The sequence below is a fragment of the Callithrix jacchus genome, chromosome 13 (genome assembly GCF_049354715.1).
Source record: "Callithrix jacchus isolate 240 chromosome 13, calJac240_pri, whole genome shotgun sequence".
In the NCBI taxonomy this organism is placed as follows: domain Eukaryota; kingdom Metazoa; phylum Chordata; class Mammalia; order Primates; family Cebidae; genus Callithrix; species Callithrix jacchus.
Genome location: NC_133514.1, coordinates 77,059,856 through 77,081,483, shown reverse-complemented (window position 1 = coordinate 77,081,483; position 21,628 = coordinate 77,059,856). Strand labels below are relative to the sequence as shown.

Genomic DNA, 21,628 nt, shown 5'->3' with positions numbered 1-21,628 from the left:
TGGGCACAGTGGCTCATGCCTGCAATCCCAGCGCTTTGGAAGGCCAAGGCAGGTGGATTACAAGGTCAGGAGTTTGAGACCAGCCAGGCCAATATGGTGAAACCCTGACTCTACTAAAAAAATTACATAAATTAGATGGGCATGGTGGTACATAGCTATAGTCCCAGCAACTCAGGAGGTTGAGGAAGGAGAATTGCTTGAACCTGGGAGGTGGAGGTTGCAGTGAGCTGTGATCACACCACTGAACTCCAGCCTGGGCAACAGAGCAAGACTCCATCTGGGGGAAAAAAAAGTTGTCTCATGAGTATGGCATAAGGGGGAATACCTTTGCCATTCCTGAGATAATGCTGTGCAGCTCAAAATTATCAGCATCACCTTCCTCTGAAATATCTGGTCCCGGCTTACACAGGCACTCCAATCTCTCTTTAAAGGAAATTATTAATAAACATTTACCTATAAAAAGAAGCTCATAAAGATACTAGTCAATAAGCACATTATATGTACATTCATAATTACCTTAGTAAATAACATTATATTTTTATAATATTTCTTAGTGTGTTATATTCAAGATAACAATATAACAATTATTGTGAGTATATGGATATTATAAAAGTAAAGAAAAAATTAATATTATCTAGCCAGGTGTGATGAAATGCACCTATAGTTCCAGCTACTCAAGAGACAGAGGTAGAAGAATTGATTAAGCCAGCCCAGGAGTTAGAGGCCACAGGCAATAAACTTTGATTGTACCACTGGACTCCAGCATGGGCAATAGAGCAGACACTGTCAAAAACAAACAAACAAATAAACAACAACAAAAAAACTCCAAAAAATCAGCATTATCTCTATCAGAAAAAAATGTTGAAGGACAATACACCTACTTCTATGAATTTAGACAACACAAAAATGAGGGAGTTGCACTAGGTGGTCTTTTCAGCTCAAAAATCCACTGCACAAAATTTACTTTATGATTTCTGAAGGACTGTTAGCAAGCATTTCAAGAAAACTGTCATTGTCTTATATCGCCAAGTTTTTTTTATGTTCTACTCAGCAACTATAAGTTCATGGTGATGAAAAATGTTAAGTGAAGCATGTGGAAAGGGAAAAAGAGTGAGGAGGAAAATAAATATATTTCAGGGGCCAAGCATGTGCTAAACTCATGGAAGTGTTTTCCCTGCACATCCTCCATAGAACATCTCCTGGTCATTCATTTAATTGGCAAGTGAACATTTATTGAACACTTGTCACATTGACATATTGAACCTATGCCTCATTAGTAAAACATTGTTTTTAATTTTCATATATTTAAAAAGTGTTGTCCAAAATTATACCATCTATGTGCATATATCTTTGTTTCATTTTCACATTTTTTCTCTTTTTCAAGTCAGTTCATTTATAATTTTGCAAGCTTTTTCCTCTACAAATTACGTAATAGTGTAAATATAAGACATGCCTGGGTCTTTCTTTTTCTGCCCACCACAGTATTCTTCTGTCTATTGACGACATTTTTCTCCTTCATCTGTTACTCCTCACCTCAAAAGGTATATAATAGTGAGGAGCATTCATAAGGAAAAAGAGTACTTTCATATAGATAAAAAAGAGGTAAGAAAATCTATAGTTTGTACAGAAAAGGAATTGCCTAACCTGTTTTATCAACTCTTTCTTTCTTAGTAGAATAAAAAATAAATTAGTAATATTAATTTAATGATAACAGTAAATTATTGGTAAAGATTCATATATCATACAATTCACCAATCTAAAGTGCACATTTCAGTGGTTTTTAGTATATTCACAGATACATGCAAGCATCACTATGGTGAATTTTAGATTTCCATCACCTCACAAAAAAACCTTATATCCCTCAACTATGACTCTCTTTCTTCCATCTTAGTCTTCACTAAGCAACCACTAAACTACCTCTGACTCTGTGAATTTTTCTATTCTAGACATTTCACATGTGGAATCAATCCTATTCAATGTGGTCTTTATGATTGGTTACTTTCACTTAGGATACTATTTCTTAAGGTCTGTTAAATTTGTGTCATGTATCAGTATTTCATTCCTTCATTATTCAGCCCAATGGACAATAATATTTCATTGTATGGGCATACAATACCAAATTTTGCTTATCTGTTTATCAATTGATGGACATTTGAGTTGTTTTTGCTTTTTGGCTGTTTCAAATAATGGTCCTGTGAAATTCATGTACAAATTTTTATGTGAATATATGTTTTTATTTTGTGGGATTTATATATATAGAGAGAAAATATATTGGGTATATAGAGTATATATACTTATATACTAAATATATGTATGTGTATATTTATATATAAAGTGTGTGTGTATATATTTTATATAAAGTATATATATTTATAATTTATATATAAAGTATATATACTTCATATACTTTTAAGTATAGTTTGACGTGGATTAATGTGATGCCTGTGGCTTTGTTCTTTATCAACCAGAAAAGTCAAAGCAATTCTATGCAAAAAAAAACAAAGCCAGAGGCATCACATTACCCCACTTCAAACCATACTTCAAAGCCACAGTAACCAAAACAGATATATAAACCAGTTGAAAAGAATAAAGAACCCAGAAATGAAGCCAAATGCCTACAATCAACTTTGACAAAGTGGACAAAAATAAGCAATAGGGAACAGACACCCTATTCAATAGATGCTGCTGGGATCATTGGCTATTGATATGCAAAAAAATAAAATGGGATACCTATCTTTCACCAATCACAAAAATTAATCCAAGATGGATTAAAGACCTCAATTATTAAAATTCTCAAAGAAAACCTAGGAATATCCTTCTGGACATCTGCTTTGGCAAATAATGAGTAAGTCCTCAAACATAATTGCAACAAAAAAGAAAGATTGACAAATGGAACCTAATTAAACTAAAGAGCTTCTGCACAGCAAAAGAAATTATCAACAGAAAACCTACAGAATTGGAAAAAAGTATATTTTCAAACTATGCATCTGATAAAAATTTAATATCCAGTATGTGAAAGGAACTCAAACTAAGAGTTGAACTACCATTCAACCTAGTAATCGCGTTACTGGGTATATACCCATAGGAAAATAGATTATTCTACTAAAAAGACACATACACCTGTATGTTCATCACAGTGCTATTCACCATAGCAACGACATGGAATCAAACCAGTGGACTGGATAAAGAAAATGTTGTACATATACAGCATGAAATACTATGCAGCCATAAAAGAAGAATGAAATCATTTCCTTTTCAGCAACATAGCTGCAGCTGGAAGCCATTATCCTAAGCAAACTAATGCAGAAACAGGAGACCAAATACTACATGTTTTCACTTTAAGTGGGCACTAAGCATTAGGTACACATGGAAATAAATATAACAACAGATCCTGGGAAATACAAGGTGGGAGAGGGAAAGTGTTGAAATACTACCTGTTGGATACTATGCTCACTACCTTGCTGATGGATTCATTCACACTCCAAACCTTAGCATCTTGCAATATGCCTTTATAACAAACGTGCATATGTACTCCCAGATTCTAAAATAAATTTGAAAAAGAATATTGTATTAAAATTAAAATAAATAAGTACATAATTCACTTTTACATAGTTCATTACAAATGTACAGAAATACTATTGATTTTGTATATCAATCTTGTATCCTTAAATTTTCAACTTTCTGTAATTGTTTGTAATAGAGTTTTAGGAGATTGCTTAGGAATTTTTACATATGAGATTATGTCATCTGTGAATAAAGACAGTTTTTCTTCTTCTTTTTTTCATTCTAAATGGTCCTTTATCCTTCTTATCTAACTTCTCTACCTAGAATCTCCAGGAGAATTTTTTAATTTATTAATTTATTTATTTTTATTGTACTTTAGGTTCTGGGGTACATGTGCAGATCGTGCAAGATTGTTGCATAGGTACTTACATGGCAAGGTGATTTGCTGCCTCCATCCCCCCACCCCCTGCCATCACCTATATCTGGCATTTCTCCCTATGTTATCCCTCACAAACATCCCCACCCCCAGCTGTCCCTCCCAACAACAGACCCCAGTGTGTGATGCTACCCTCCCTGTGTCCATGTGTTCTTATTGTTCAACACCTGCCTATGAGTGAGAACATGGGGTGTGTTATTTTCTGTTCTTGTGTCACTTTGCTGAAATTGATGGCTTCCAGATTCATCCATGTCCCTACAAAGGACACAAACTTGTCGTTTTTTATGGCTGCATAGTATTACATGGTGTATATGTACCACATTTTCCTTGTCCAGTCTATCATTGATGGACATTTGGGTTGGTTCCAGGTCTTTGCTATTGTAAACAGTGCCGCAATGAACATACATGTGCATGTGTCTTTATAATAGAATTATTTATAATCCTTTGGGTATATACCCAGTAATGGGATTGCTGGGTCAAATAGAATTTCTATTTCTAGATCATTGAGGAATCGCCACACTGTCTTCCACAATGGTTGAACTAATTTGTACTCCCACCAACAGCATGAAAGTGTTCCTATTTCTCCACATCCTCTCTGGGGGCTGTTGTCTCCAGATTTCTTGATGACCACCATTCTAACTGGTGTGAAATAGTATCTCAATGTGCTTTGATTTGCATTTCTCTAATGACCAGTAATGATGAGCACTTTTTAATATGTTTGTTGGCCTCATATATGTCTTCCTTTGAAAAGTGCCTGTTCAAATCCTTCACCCCCTTTTGAATGGGGTTGTTTGTTTTTTTCTTGTAAATCTGTTTTAGTTCTTTGTGGATTCTGGATATTAGCCCTTTGTCAGATGGGTAGATTGCAAATTGTTTTTCCCATTCTTTTGGTTGCCAGTTCATTCTAATGATTGTTTCTTTTGCTGTACAGAAGCTCTGAAGTTTAATTAGGTCCCATTTGTCTATTTTGGCTTTTGTTGCCAATGCTTTTGGCGTTTTAGTCATGAAGTCCTTGCCTATGCCTATGTCCTGAATGGTTTTGCCTAGGCTTTCTTCTAGGGTTTTTATGGTGTCAGGTCTTATGTTTAAGTCTTTAAACCATCTGGAGTTAATTTTAGTGTAAGGTGTCAGGAAGGGGTTCGGTTTCTGCTTTCTGCACATAGCTAGCCAGTTTTCTGAACACCATTTATTAAACAGGGAATCTTTCCCCATTGCTTGTTTTTGTCAGGTTTGTCAAAGATCAGATGGTTATAGATGTATGGCATTGCCTCCGAGGCCTCTTTTCTGTTCCATTGGTCTATGTTTCTGTTTTGGTACTGGTACCATGCTGTTTTAATTACTGTAGCCTTATAGTATAGTTTGAAGTCAGGTAGCATGATGCCTCCAGCTTTGTTCTTTTTGCTTAGAATTGTCTTGGCTATTTGGGCTCTCTTTTGGTTCCATATGAAGTTTAAAGTGTTTTTTTTTTCCAATTCTGTGAAGATGATCATTGGTAACTTGATGGAGATAACATTGATTCTACAAATTGCTTTGGGCAGTATGGCTATTTTCACAATATTGATTCTTCCTAACCATTAGCATGTGATGTTTTTCCATCTTTTTGTGTTCTCTCTTATTTCCTTGTGCAGTGGTTTGTAGTTCTCCTTGAAGATGTCCTTTACTTCTTTTGTTAGTTTTATACCTAGATATTTTATTCTCTTTGTAACAGTTGTGAATGGGAGTTTGCTCTTGGTTTGGCTCTCTGTTAGTCTGTTATTGGTGTATAGGAATGCTTGTGATTTCTGCACATTGCTTTTGTATCCTGAGACTTTGCTGAAGCTGCTTATCAGTTTAAGGAGATTTGGGGCTGAGATGATGGGTTCTTCTAAATATATAATCATGTTGTCTGCAAATAGAGACAATTTGGCTTCCTCTTTTCCTAATTGAATACCCTTTATTTCTTTTTCTTGCCTGATTGCTCTGGCTACAACTTCCAGTACTATATTGAATACGAGTGGTGAGAGAGGGCATCCTTGCCTTGTGCAGATTTCGAAGGGAATGCTTCCAGTTTTTGCCCATTCAGTATGACATTGGCTATGGGTTTTTCATAACTAGCTTTTATTATTTTGAGGTACATTCCATCAATCACTAGTTTATTGAGAGATTTTTGGCATAATTGGCTGCTGAATTTTGTTGAAGGCCTTCTCTGCATCTATTGAGATAATCATGTGGTTTTTGTCTTTGATTCTGTTTATGTGGTGAATTAAGTCTATAGACTTGCATATGTTGATCCAGCCTTGCATCCCCCAGGATGAAGCCTACTTGATCATGATGGATAAGCTTTTTGATGTGCTGTTGCCATCACTTTGTCAGTATTTTATGGAAAATTTTTGCATCTATGTTCATCATGGATATTGGTCTGCAGTTTTCTTTTCTTGTTGATTCTGCTGGGTTTTGGTATCAAGATGATGTTGGTCTCATAAAATGATTTGGGAAGGATTCCTTCTTTTTGAATTGTTTGGAATAGTTTCAGAAGTAGTGGTACCAGCTCCTCTTTGTATGTCTGGTAGAATTTGGCTGTGAACCTGTCTGGTCCTGTACTTTTTTTTTATTGTAAGCAATTAATTGCTGCCTCAACTTCAACCCTTGTTTTTGGTCTATTCAGGGTTTCAACTTCTTCCTGGTTTAGTCTTGCACTGGGAGATGCAAGTGTCCAGGAATTTATCCATTTCTTCCAGGTTTACTGGTTTATGTGCATAGAGCTGTTTGTAGTAATCTCTGATGGCAGTTTGTATTCCTGTGGAATTGGTGGTGATATCTCCTTTATCATTTTTTATTACATCTATTTGATTCTTCTCTCTTTTCTTCTTTTTTATTAATCTGTCTAGTAGTCTGTCTATTTTGTTGATCTTTACAAAAAAGCTCCTGGATTTATTGATTTTTTGAAGGGCTTATTGTGTCTGTATCTCCTTCAGTTCTGCTCTGATCTTAGTTATTTCTTGTCTTCTGCTAGCTTTTGATTTTTTTTTTTGATCTTGCTCCTCTAGCTCTTTCAATTTTGATGATAGGGTATTGATTTTAGATCTTTCTTTGCTTCTCTTGGGGGTATTTACTGCTATAAATTTCCCTCTAGGCATCCCTTTAAATGTGTCCCAGAGATTCTGGTACATTGCATCTTCGTTGTCCTTGGTTTTGAAGAACATCTTTATTTCTGCCTTCATTTCATGTTTATCCAGTCAACATTCAGGAGCCAGATGTTCAGTTTCCATGAAGTTGCATGATTCTGAGTTAGTTTCTTAATCCTGAGTTCTAATTTGAATGCAATGTGGTCTGAGAGACTGTTTGTTATGATTTCCATTATTCTGCATTTGCTGAGGAGTGATTTACTTTCAATTACATGGTGAATTTTAGAGTAGCTGTGATGTGGTGCTGAGAAGAATGAATATTCTGTGAATTTGGGGTGGAGAGTTCTGTAGATGTCTATTAGGTCCACTTGGTCCAGATCTGAGTTCAAGTCCTGGATATACTTGTTAATTTTCTGTCTCATTGATCTCATTGATCTGTCTAATATTGACAGTGGAGTGTTAAAAGTCTCCCACTATTATTGTGTGGGAGTCTAAGTCTCTTTGCAGGTCATTAAGAACTTGCTTTATGCATCTGGGTGCTCCTGTATTGGGTGCATATATATTTAGGATCATTAGTTCTTGTTGCATTCATCCTTTTACCATTATGTAATGCCCTTCTTGGTCCCTTTTGATGTTTGTTGGTTTAAAGTCCACTTCATCAGAGACCAGGATTGCAACTTCTGCTATTTTTGCTCTCCATTTGCCTGGTAAATCCTCCTCCATCCCTTTATTTTGAACCTGTGTGTATCCTTGCACATGAGATGTGTTTCCTGAATACAGCACACTGATGGGTCTTGACTATTTATCCAATTTGCCAGTCTGTCTTTTGATTGTGGCATTTAGCCCATTTACATTTAAGGTTAATATTGTTATGTGTGAATTTGATCCTACCAGTTTGATGCTAGCTAGTTGTTTTGCCCATTAGTTTACATAGTTTCTTCATTGTGTCAATGGTCTTTATCATTTGGTATATTTTGGAGTGGCTGATACTGATTGTTTCTTTCCATGTTTAGAGGTTCTTTTTGGAGCTCTTGTAAGGCAGGCCTGGTGGTAACAAAATCTTTCAGCATTTGCATGTCCATAAAGAATTTTATTTCTCCTTTGCTTATGAAGCTTAGCTTGGCTGGATATGAAATTCCAGGTTTAAAGTTATTTTTTTAAGGATGTTGAATATTGGCTCCCACTCTCTTCTGGCTTGTAGGGTTTCTGCCTGGAGATCCACTGTGAGTCTGAAGGCATTCCCTTTGTGGGTAACCCGACCTTTTTCTTTGGCTGCCCTTAGCATTTTTTCCTTCATTTTAACCCTGGTGAATCTGATGATTATGTGCCTTGGGGTTGCTCTTCTTGAGGAATATCTTTGTGGTGTTCTCTGTATTTCCTGGACTTGAATATTGGCCTGCCTTGCTAGGTTGGGAAAGTTCTCCTGGATAATATCCTGAAAGTGTTTTCCAGCTTAGGTTTGTTCTCCCCATCACATTCTGGTACACCTATCAAATGTAGATTAGGTCTTTTCACATAATCCCATATTTCTTGGAGGCTTTGTTCATTTTGTTTCCCTCTTTTTCCTCTAATCTTGCCTTCTCATTTTATTTCATTGATTTCATCTTCATCTCTGATATCCTTTCTTCTGCTTGGTCGATTCAGCTATTGAAACTTGTGTATGCTTTGTGAAGTTCTCCTGTTTTGTTTTTCAGCTCCATCAAATAATTTACATTCTTCTCTAAGCTGGTTATTCTAGTTAGCATTTCATCTAACCTTTTTTCCAGGTTCTTAGTTTCTTTGCTTTGGGTTAGAACATGTTCTTTTAGCTCAGAAAAGTTTGTCATTACCCACCTTCCGAAGCCTGTTTCTGTCAATTCATCAGACTCATTCTCCATCCAGCTTTGTTCCCTTGCTGGTGAGGAGTTGTGATCCCTTTGGAGAGAAGAGGCGTTCTGGTTTTTGGTGTTTTTATCCTTTTTGTGCTTGTTTCTTCTCATCTTCATGGATTTATCTACCTGTGGTCTTTGTAGCGTGACTTTTGGATGGGGTCTCTGGACATCCTTTTTGATGATGTTGAAGCTAATTCTTTCTGTTTTTTAGTTTTTCTTCTAACAGTCAGGCTGCTTTGCTTTAGGACTGCTCAAGGTCCACTCCAGACCCTGCTTGCCTGAGAATCATCCATGGGGGCTGCAGAACAGCAAAGGTTGCTGTCAGTTTCTTCTTCTGTTATCTTCATCCCAGAAGGGTAACCGCCAGATGTCAGCCAGAACTGTCCTATATGAGGTGCCTCTTTGGATATATGGGGGTCAGTTAGCTGCTTGAGGAGATAGTCTGTCCCTTATCAAAGCTCAGGTGCTGTGCTGGGAGCTCATTGTCCCATTCAGAGCTGCTGAGCAAGTATGTTTAAGTCTGCTGAAGCAGAACTCATAATGGCCTATTTTCCCAGGTGCTCTGTCCTGGGAAGGTGGGCTTTATTTATAAGTTCCTGACATGCTGCTGCCTTTTTTCAGAGATGCCCTGCCAAGCAAGGAGGTAATCCAGTCACAGTCTGCCAGCAGAGGTGTTGCTGAGCTGCCACAGGCCCTGCCCAACTTCTGTGTAAATTTCCTTGTGGTTTTGTTTGCAGTACAGTTAGAAGTGCCTTGGTAGTGGCAGACTGCCTTGGTAATGGTGGATGTCCTGCCTTCCACAGAGCTTGACTGTCTGGGTCCAGCTGTGCTTGCTATAAAATTCTCAAGTCAGAGCGTTTCAGATTGCTAGTCTTTGTGAGGATATGACCCACCAAGCCAGATCAGCTAGCTCTCTGCTTTAGGCTCCCTATTTTTCAGTTGAATGGCTGGCTCTGTCCCCCAGGCATTTCAGGTACCAGTTGAAACAATCTCCCAGTGTTTTATGAGTTTTTGTGCAGAAACCTGTGGTGCCAGTTGAAACAGCAGGTCTGGAAACTTGTGGCCATTTTCAGCCCAGGAATCTCTTGGTCTATGAGTGGTAAAATCTGTGGGAGAGATGCAGTATCTGAACTGGAGTACTAGAGTGAACAGAAAAGGCCCTGATGGCCTCCACTGGGTAGGGAGGGGTCCTCCTGGGATGAGAGGTCACCCTGCCTCAGCTTGCCATTCCTGGGCTATACCCACTGTGTCACCAGTCCCATTGAGGTGCACCTGGTACCTTGTTTGGAAATGCAGAGATAACTCACCCTCTGTGCAGCTCTCACTGGGAACTGTACTCCAGAGCTGTTCCTATTCAGCCATCTTGCTCTGCCCTGCTCCAGGAGAATTTTGAATAGAAATAATGAGAGTATACATTCTTGTCTTCATTCTGGTCACTGGTGAATTCATCCAGTCTTTCAACATTAAGTATGATATTAGCTGAAGTAGATATTTCAAGGCTTCAATAGCCTACTTCCTGGAATGGATACAATAACTAGGCAGACCACCAACAACAACAAGACTTGAACAACATTATACTCCAACTAGATCTAATTAATACTGATCAACTGCCCCACCCAACAACAGCAATATATATGTATTCTTTTTAATTGCTGTGGATTATTCTCCAAGTTAGGCCATATTCTAGAACATAAAGCCAATCTTCATGAATGCAAATTTATTAAAATAGTACAAAATATGCTCTGACTTCAATAAAAAATAAATTAAAAATCAATAAAAGAATGACATTTGGAAACTCACAAATGTGTAGAAATTAAACAATATATTCATAAATAACCAATTGGTCAATGAAGAAATCAAAAGGTAATTTAGAAAATACTTTGACATGACCTGATTAAAAAAAGGAAACGAATGGTTTTGGTAGACGTTTTTCTGAGATTCATTAAGTTCCCTTTTATTTCTAGTTTGTCAAGTTTTTCTCATGAAATGATGTTGGATTTTGTCAAATGCTTTCTGTGCGTCTATTGAGATAATATTTTTATTCTGTTGATATGATTAACAGTTTTTTAATATATTAAACCAATATAGCCCTGAATAAATCTTAGTAGGTCATGTAATAGGTGCAATTATATTTATGTGCTTCCAGACTTGCTTTGCTAATATTTTGTTGAGGATGTTTGTATACCTATTTATAAAAAAAATAGCAGTCTTTAGTGTTCTTTCCTTGTAATGACTGTAGCTGGTTTTGGTATCAGAGTAATATTCAATTCATAGATGCAATTGGCAAGTGTTCTGCCCTCTTCTATTTCTTAGAAGAGTTTGAAGAATTGATAGTCATTTCTTTTTAAATGTTTGGTAGAATTCAAAAGTGAAGCAATCTAGGATGTGGATTTTCTTTATGATAGTTTTTTACTACTATTTTAATGCCTACATTTATATGTCTACCCTAATTGCTTATGCTTAAGTCAGTTTCAGTAATTTGTTATTTCTAGGAATTTTTCCATGTCATCTAAGATACTAATTTATTGGCATGTAATTGTTCATAGTATTCTTTGTAGTCTTTTTTATTTCTGTTACTTCAGTAGTAACGGCCACTGTTTCATTTATATTTGGAAAATTAGTTTTTCTTTCTTTTCTTTGTTGATCTAACTAAAGTTTTGTCTTTTTGTTGACCTTTTCAAAGAACCATCTTTTGATTTTATTCATTTGTTTCTATTGTTTCTCTATTCTCTATTTCATTAATTTTCACTGAAATCTTTATTGTTTTCTTTCTTTTGTTTGTACTACATTTTGTTTGTCCTTCTTTTTCCTGTGTGTTAATGTGGGAATTTCAGTTATTGATTTGAGATCTTTATTCTTTTTTAATATAAATGTTTACAGCTAGAAATGTCTCACTAAGAACTCTCACAAGTTTGGGTATGCTGTGTCTTCATTTTCTTTTACTTCAAAGTATTTCCTAACTTACCTTTTGATTTCCTCATTGACCAGTTGGTTATTTGTGAATGTATTGTTTAATTTCTACATATTTGTGAGTTTGAAAATGTCATTATTTTATTGATTTCTAATTTAATTTTTGTTGAAGTCAGAGCACATTTTGTACAATTTCAATAAATTTGCATTCATGAAGATTGGTTTTTGTCCTAGAATATTATCCAACCTGCAGAATGATCCACATGCACTCAAGAAGAATACATATATATTGCTGTTGTTGGGTGAAGTATTCTATCAATGTCTATTAGGTCTAGCTAGAGTATAATGTTGTTTTTTAAGTCTTCTGTTTTATTTTTGCTGTTTTTCTGCCTGGTTATACTATCCATTCCAGGAAGTAGAGTATTAAAGCATTCAACTATTATCTATTATTATTATGTAATTATCTATTCATCTTTCCTTGATGTTAATTTGTTCCTGTATGTTGATAAAATACTGTATTATTAGGGTCATATAGTTTCTAATTGTTAAATCTTCCTTATAGATTCTATCATTGTACAATGTCTTTTTTTATCTCTAGTAGCAGTTTTTGTTTAAAGTCTATGTTGTCTTATGTTAATGTAGTCACTCAACTTTTTATGGTTTCTATTTTCATTACATATCTTTTTCCATTATTTTACTTTCAGTAAATAATGAATTTAAGTACTTCATTTTTAAAAAGTGTAGAGTTGTATTTTGTGCCCCTCCCCCACCCCTTCTTCTATCAGGTCAACTCTACTGTTAATCCCTTCTACTATATTTTTTATTACAATCATTATACTTTTCAAGTCCAGAATTTTCATTTGATTCTATGATTTCTGTTTATTGATATGAAATTCTCATTATATCTTCCTTTACTTCTTTAATTATCGTTTCTTTTTGTTTTTACAAGATATTTATAATGGCTACTTTGATGTCTTATTCTGTTAAATCTAACATCTGGTCACTCGTACAGTTTCTGTTCCCTCTTTATTTTCCAGTATATGGGCCATACTTTCCTGTTCCTGTGCATATCTTAGGGTTTTGTTGTTATTGTTGTTGTTGTTGGAAAATTCTCACTTTAAGCACTGCAGGTACTTCCCACCTCCTAACCCCCAACACAAAGTTTGTTATTGTTATTTGCTTGTTTATTTGGTTAGTGACTGTCTTAATTATTTTAGTGAAGTCTACTTTTCCCTTTCTACTACATAATGTTAAGGGTCTGATGTTGCTTCTCAGGGAAGTGGAGCCTTGAGTATGCCCACATTCACCCTGGATGACAGTGGTTTTGTTAAGCTCTCTTTGACTATTTCTCTAATTACACCCAGCTGTTAATTGCCACTAATTACTGGCTGATATTTTTATTGTTTTCAACAAAGCACTGGAGTATAATTTGCTGTACAGACTAATGCTACACAGACTAAGGCAATAAAATTCAGGTGCCTTTGAAGGTATAGTTACCAAAGTCAGTGTTTGAAATTTGTTCTGACCCCAAGAGGGCACCTCCTAATTGTCTCTTTCCTTGTTCTCTCCTACAAACTAGCTGCCCTATAGTTTACTCTACATTTTCAATTAATCTACCAATCTCCTTCCAGTTGCCTTCCACTAAAACCTCTATTGTTTTTGGAAGTTCCTTTAGCCTAAAACTTCTCTTTGTTCTGTTGCAAATTAAGTTAGTTTCTTTAAAAAGAGATTAAGTGCTATATTATAGTCTCCTTCTCTTCCCAGGCAAAGTCTCTGGAGTTGGGAGTAAAAACAATGATGTACTTCTCTCTAACTGACACTTCTACTTCAGGAACTGAGCTATGGTGTAGATGAAGCTTCCATTCTGTGAGTGGTGCCTGACTGAAAGAAGTGTGCTCTCACTTTGACTATATTTGCCTAGAACTTGACTTTAGCAACAAGGAGCTGAATGCCAGATGAGAAATGCTGAGATCTTGCCCCTCCTTGGTAGATAGCTCTATTACTGGTATCCTTGAATTTCTGCTATATCAGTCTGGAGTGAAGTTTCTTAGTGGGGGGGGTGGGGGCTGGGGGCAGGAATTGTGAGAGTGATCTTGGTTCAAATACCACAGACTCTCACTATGGTATTTGTTATTACTACTAATAGTAATTTATTACTAAATCTTAGCAGATATTTTTGAATAGATGTTTCCTCATTGACTGTATGCCCTAAGGATGACTTCCAGAGACTTTTTGTTATTTGTTTTATAATTTTCACCAATTTTGCTGGGGTGTGGGTCTACAGAACTCTTCATACTGTCATTACAGAGTCGATCTGGTTTGTCAACTATTGAGAAGTGAAATTAAGTAATTTAAAAAGACATGCAGAATTGTTAACTGTTCAATACATTTTAAGGGAAATGTATTAGTTTGTCTTATGCCATCTCGAATTTAGACTACAGAAGAAAGTAGATTTAGGATTGAAACATAAGGAAGTGAATTTATTTAATTTTATAAATCAAAACTTAGTTACGCAAATGCCAAGCAAAATTTCAGGTTAAGTAGATCAGAATGGAGTGAAAATAAATTTCCAAAGTATAAAAACTATTCTCATGTTGTATTGGAGTATCTGTCATTTAAATTCTCCTGTTAACATTTAAAGAAGATTTATGCACATGCTGATGGGGGAAATTAACATCTGAATCTGTAATGTCAAGTATTTTCCATAAAAAGCTTACAGATACATGCTTAAAGAATTTGGCTTTTTACAATTAGGATGATACTACTAACTTTGCAAAATAATTTTATTTGCAGTTTTATCAAAAGTACAAAAACCTAGGACTTCATTTTGTCTCATTTTATGTCTTTCATAGATAACCTATCTGTGAATAGTATAGAATGGAGTTTAGCTAGAGCAGCATTGTTCAATAGAAAGGTTTACAAATGACAGAAATGTTGTGTTCTGTCTAGCATGGCCACCACTATCTATGTGTGGCTGTTGAGCATGGGAAATATTGTTAAAGAACAAAATTTTTAATTTTACTTAATTTTACCTAATTTTAATTTAAATTGATATATGTGGCTAGCTGCTATTATATGGGAGCCACAGAGCTAGAGTAATTAGCTAATGGTAATTCTGACGCATTGCTTCATTTAGAATTGCCCTCCCTATCTTACCTCTGTCAGCACACACAACATAGAACTCACCAACACCACAATTGTAAAAATAAATGTGGTGTAATGGTTTCACTGTAAAAATAATAAGATAGGATTAATTGCTGTATCCCAGAGATATCAAGTATAGAAGATAATTTAATAGCTGGTAACGGAGTAGATTTTAAAGAGTAGAAATCAAGCCATTTAGTTAATTTTTGTTATTTCTACCATTATATATTGAAATTTTAAATACAAATATGATTAATTTATAAATAAAGTTTCACTCGGGTGGATTTTTACATGAAAGATCCGGGAAATGCTGAGCAATATAATAGGTAAGTTTCCCAGACTGTGTGGCAGGTTCAATGAGTGGTGGACTCAGACTGATAGAAAATAGATGTTTTCGGCCAGGCGCGGTGGCTCACGCCTGTAATCCCAGCACTTTGGGAGGCCGAGGTGGGTGGATCACGAGGTCAAGAGATCGAGACCATCCTGGTCAACATGGTGAAACCCCGTCTCTACTAAAAATACAAAAAAATTAGCTGGGCATGGTGGCGCGTGCCTGTAATCATAGCTACTCAGGAGGCTGAGGCAGAAGAATCGCCTGAGCCCAGGGGGCAGAGGTTGTGGTGAGCCAAGATTGCGCCATTGCACTCCAGCCTGGGTAACAAGAGCGAAACTCCATCTCAAAAAAAAGAAAATAGATATTTTCCAGATTAGAGTCAGTTAGAGGTGGAGGGGTAAGCTAGTTGGTGAGGGGATGCTTAAAAATATAATTAAATATTTAAGTTGAATTGGAAGAAAATGAAAGTTGGCAGAGACTGGTAGTTTGGGAGAAATTTGAGCCAAAGGGTTAGACACCTTTATGAAGACAGGTAACGTGCATAGTGGGTATAAGAGATTCAAAGTTTGTAAAAAGAGTAAGTCTTAATTAGATAATTGAAAATTGGGATTTTTGTATTTTTTTAAAAAAGCATTCATTATGATAAGATCTAGGATCTGAGCTTAAGCCTGTCTGGCTGAAATGGCATACAAATGAATGTCATATGATTTGAGGAGTATGTGGAATTATTACAACAGATATTTGTATCAGTACATCATCTTTAAGGACAGTGAACTCACTCAGGACAGGGGTGTCATTTAGGATGGGAAGGAAGACTGTGGCTAAGTGATAAATACTTCTTTAAATTCTGGGAAGTGGGCAATAGGTAAATGATAAAGAGGAGGGAACAAGGGCTGTTTGATGGGGTAACACCGACTTCAAAGGAAGAGTTATTTTCATATGACAGTACAAGAATAAATGGCTGGAAGGGGCAGTGTGGGTCTAGAAGTATAGCAACCCAATGTCTAGCCCTTGGTGATTTGTAGGGTTTGGATAAGCGTGAGGTATAAATGGACAAAATGCGCAAATAAGGCAGGGGACTCGGGGAAGGCCAGGTTCAACATATGGCAAGGAGAAATAGGAAGCATGTTCTGTTCTACAAAAATTAAGGGGACCAAGAGATGTGTGTGCTATGGAAGTGGGGTGGTTTCAGAGGGAGCAGCTGGAAGATCTGGGAGTCATGTTAAAGATATAGAGCATAATAGGATGTTTCAGAGAATGAGTGAAGTGTGTACATTTCAGGTAGTGACCAGTTATGATCAGATGTGAGATATTTAAAAAAAAATAGGTGACTTCCATTTTCTAAGAGAGGTTATTTTGTAAAGTAGTTTTGATGTCACTAAACTGTTATCTTCTTTATCTACCTGTCACAATTAGAATACCTTATTTGATTTTCATCATACATTTCAAAGTCTAAAATTATCTTGGTTACTTCTTTTTGGTTATTTCCCTCCCTAGTACAAGATAGTTTTCCATGAGAATAGTCTCTTGTGTTTTAGTCTGCCACTACACCTCAGACCCTAGAACAGTGCCTGGTACAAAACAAGTGCTCAATACATATTTGGTAAATAAAATAATCAGCTCATTTATAGTCTCATATGTGATCATGACTAGCAGATAAGACCAAAGGAGTTATACATTGCCTAATGAGCATTGCACATGCTGTATAGGACATAATAATCATGTCACAGCTACAATGAAGTATCAGTGAGGAAATCCTAACACAGATACGGTAATACTTTATTTTATTTGTCAAACATTTACACAGTGCTTTAATATGTCAGCAGCTATTCTAATAGCTTTACTAGCATCAACTCTTTCATTATGAATGATGAATTGTTATACTGCCCTAGTAATTCCTTAAAAAACTTGCTTTGTGCTCTATAAATATTTGGCTTCAATCTTTTAAATATACTGAGCATGAGAATGTCATCTTCCCTCTGCCTTTACAGAAAATAAATACTATAAAAAGATTAAGCAAATATCTTTAGTAGATCTTCATTGGACCACTCACTCTTTACAAAATTGAATCTTTTTTTAATGCCATACAACAACCATTCAATAGATGCTGTATTAAAAGTTATCTCTTGTCTTGGTTTCTAGAAAGCTATCTTCATTGGCTTTGGTAAAACATGTATGCTATAAATTTTTCATATTTTTTTACCTAGATGGTTTATCATTATTAAAAATGCTACCATTCAACTTACTAAGATGCAATAGTGAATTGCAGCCTATTCCTTTAATATCACTAACCAGCCTATGTTTTAAGTCTTCATTCAGGATGACTTGCTAATAATTTTTTGTTTTTTGAGACAGGATCTCACTCTGTCACCTAGGCTGGAGTGCAATGGTGTGATCATGGCTTACAGCCTTACAGCTGCCTAGACCTCCTGGGCTCAGTTGATCCTCCCCACCTCAGCCTCCCAAATAGCTGAGACTACAGGTGTGCACCACTATATGTGGCTAAATTTTTGTAGAAAATGGCTTTTTCATCTTGCCCATTCTAGTCTCAAAGTCCTGGGCTCAAGTCGGCTTATCAAAATGCTGTGAATATAGGTGTGAGCCACTGCACCCAGTCTTGCCAATAATTTTAAACCTCTATTTTAAATAACTTTGATAAAAATTTCCAAATTGTACTTGCTTTCATTGCCCACGGAGAAGGAAGAAAATAAAATATAAGGATTTCCAAAGGCATTTTTTGGTCTTTGACAGAATTCCAATATATACAGTATGTATACCATGTGGTGTAGGTGTCTTCTTTTCCTTCCCCAGAGGATGCATATCTAGCTATTTTGGTGGGAAACAAGTGACTACATCTAGATAATCAATTTTATCCGTTCTTTAGCTACGTCATAATCTACATCATCTATACTGTGTTGAGCCTCATTGCCTCCAAATCTATAGTTGTCAGTGGGTAAATGCTTTTTGCGTTTCAATAATCCACAAAGAATCTAATGCCCATGATGAGAGTAACTATGTGAAAGAGGAGCTGCCCCCACTTCTCCTGAATTTTCTTACATAAACAGGGTTTCACAGTTTGGACCATTTCCTGGGATGGGTTATCTTTCCCGAAAGAAATAATGAAGTCTCAAGTATCTTCTTATGCTTGAACATTTCACACTTCCAGCATTCTCTGAAACTGGAGTCTCAAATTATGTCTTGTTTTATGGGCATTCCCATGTATACAAGTAGGGAGATCTAGTGATGACCTCTTGGAGTGGGGAAGAGTGGAGGAATAATATTGATGATATGCATTTTACTTCCCTGGCTAAGGGTTTAATTTCCTCCAAAGTGTAAAATCAATCAGACCTTGCCCCGTGACAGTATTTTTCTTTTCCAAAAACAATCTTATGGCCTGCATCAGAATTTCATATTTTATTTTAAAAATTTTGGACCTTGTTTTCTAACCTGGAAACCCAAGACTTCATATGCTAAGTGAGCATTTCCCCCTGTGTTTGACCTCCTCCAGAAAAATGGCAGGAAATGAAGAGTTTCTTCTTGGTTCTTGGTTTTCTTCTTGGTTTAGGAAAGTAGTAGGGAAGGGTATGTGAAGTGGGGAGAGTACTTTCACTTCACCAGCCTCCAATGATAAAAGCAGAAATCATCTGGCTTCAGTATGCATTGGGACATCAGGGTGGCTCCAAGTATCCTCAATTCAGCCTGCCCGCTGGTGCCTACCTATTGCCATGCCCATCACTCTTGGTGGCTGCTAGTCCGTAGGAGATCAACAATATACTGGGAAAGAACAGTGTTTAGATTCAGGAGACCTAGGTAGGAATAAATCCTGGCTCTAATACTTTTATCACTTTGGGTTAATTATTTAATCTTTTTTCATCTCATATAACTCATTTATAAAAATGAGAACACTAATTCTTTCTAGCAGTTGTTGTTTTTGAATGAGGATTATCACAGATTCTAAATCCAAACATACATTACATGCTGCAAAGGATGCAATATGGGATAATTATATCATTTTCCAGCTTAAGACCACAAAAGCAGGCTTTCCGTCATTATTATCCAAACCATAACAGTTCTGAGCCCCTAGTTAGTCAGGGAATACATTGTCTTCCCTGGCTGTCTCCTGCTCAGGTCATTCCTAGAAGCTTTAGTGAATGCTTTCCAGTCATTCTGGTGATCCAGTGTCATTTGTCTGGGGCATGCTTCTCTGAAGCTTTCATAGTCACTTTACAACCACCATATGACTTATTTTCCAAGCTCCAATCATTATCATGGTTATTTCAGCCCCTATCCGCCAAAGCAAATAGGAGGCCCTAGAGTTATTTTTCAGTCTAGCTTTTATGGTATACCTTATATACAATAAAATTCATCATTTTTATTGTAAAGCACTATGAGTTTTAACAAACATATATAGTTGCATAACTACCAACAAATCAAGATATAGAGAAGATTCTCTGGCCCAAAAATATTCCCCCAAATTCCTACTTTCCATTCTGGAGTACAGATCTGTTCTAATCCCTACCCACTGGCAATCACTAACCTGCTTTTTGTCTCTATATTTCTGCCTTTTTCAGAATGTCAGATCAATTGAGTCACACAATAGGTAGCCTTTTGAGTCTGGCCTCTCTCACCTAGCAAAATGAATCTGAGATGCATCCATGGGGTTCTGTGTCTTGACAGGTTTTCTTCATGTTACTGATTAGTATCCCAATATATGGATCTACTACAATTTATTTAGCAGCTGAAGCACATTTGTGTTTCTCCAGTTTTTTGGAAATTATAAATAAAGTGGCTATAAACATTTACAAACAGGTTTTTGTATGAACATACATTTTCATTTCTTTTAGGTAAATAAGTGTGGGATTTGGGGATTGCATCAACATATGTTACCTTTTTTTAAAATGCTCAACTGATTGCCAAAGTAGCTATATCATTTGGCATTCTGGCAGGTAATTATTGTCAATGGCTCTACAGAAGTCCCCTGATCTTTGGTTTGTCTTTCCATGGTTTCAATTATATGGGGTCAACCATGGTCCAAAAATATTGAATGGAAAATTCCAGAAATAAACAATTCATGAATTTTAAACTGCACTTTGTCCTCAGTAGTGTGATGAAATTTTGTGCTGATCCTCTCAGTCCTGCCTGAATTGTGAATCCTCTCTTTGTCTAGTGTATACATGCTGTCCATGCCTTCTGCTGATTAGTGTTTTTATAAAAAGTTTAAGTGCATATTTAGTTATTGATTTAGTTGTTTGGACTATTCTGTTTGTGTAAATGACATCTTTACATTATACTTTGGTTTACCATTCCTCTGAGTTGTAAAATAAAACAATATTATTTGCTTTTGTCCAAAAAGTAATTAAAAGAGCAGTACTAATTTCAAACCAATGTATTGAATAGCTACAATTATGGCTTTTAACAAATATTACTTTCAAATTGATGAATATAAGAGAACATAGCATGGTTTACCTTATAAAGTACTTGTAGAATTAGATATGTAGAAAGTTCATATCAAGCACACTTGTTTTTCTTTCTTGATTTATTTTACTTTGGCTTAAGATTAAAGCCAAATCATTTTATTTTTATAAATGAAATGAAACCAATAAAAGCCAAGAGGTTTATTTGATGAAAAGTTTATAACCATTTTCAGTGATTATTTAGTCATGTACATATCTGTATCCCAATTTCTTCATCTGTAAAATGTAAGTAGGTGATAACCATTGGGTCTTTGATTATTCTCTGTGCAAGTCTATGACGAGGCAATAGATTTCAAGAGACTAAGGAAGTCAGAGCTTTGCCTTCATTTAAAATCCACTTCTGTATATTTCATGCCCTTCCCACCATACAGCAAAGATAGATTATGGATAAAAGTTTACCCAAAAATCTGCTTAATGTATAGTCTTTGTTGCAAAAGTAAAAATTTTGATAGCATTTTATTTCACTCTTCCCTATTGTGACAGTTAGTGTGTTTTGCTATAAAATACTGTGGAGGACTAAGACATTAGGGTCTTTTATTATTAGCCTAGAGGAAAAACAAATTGGAGTGTCTAAAATGTGATTTTTAAAGTCAGCCCTAACTGTGAGTAATAAATCATTGGAAAGCAAAAGTGATTGTCCTGAAAGTTTCATCCTCTCAATAGATGACAGAAAATAAATTTTTATAGAATTGAAAAATACACACAAACAAAATGTGAAATACTTGATAATATTTTATGTAATCAAAATATTGGAAATTAAGATATTTAGAAATTACAATTATGTGCCTATTAAAGTTTTATTTTCCCAGTTGTCAGAGGATATGTGCTACCTCAGCAAACACTTTTAGATT

At 35.8% G+C, this 21,628-nt stretch overlaps 1 protein-coding gene across 18 annotated transcripts in view; it reads left to right on the top strand.

Moving 5' to 3' along the window:
- NOL4 (nucleolar protein 4) overlaps positions 1-21,628 on the top strand; it is a 380,536-nt gene that overhangs the window by 234,156 nt on the left and 124,752 nt on the right. The window lies entirely within an intron of this gene.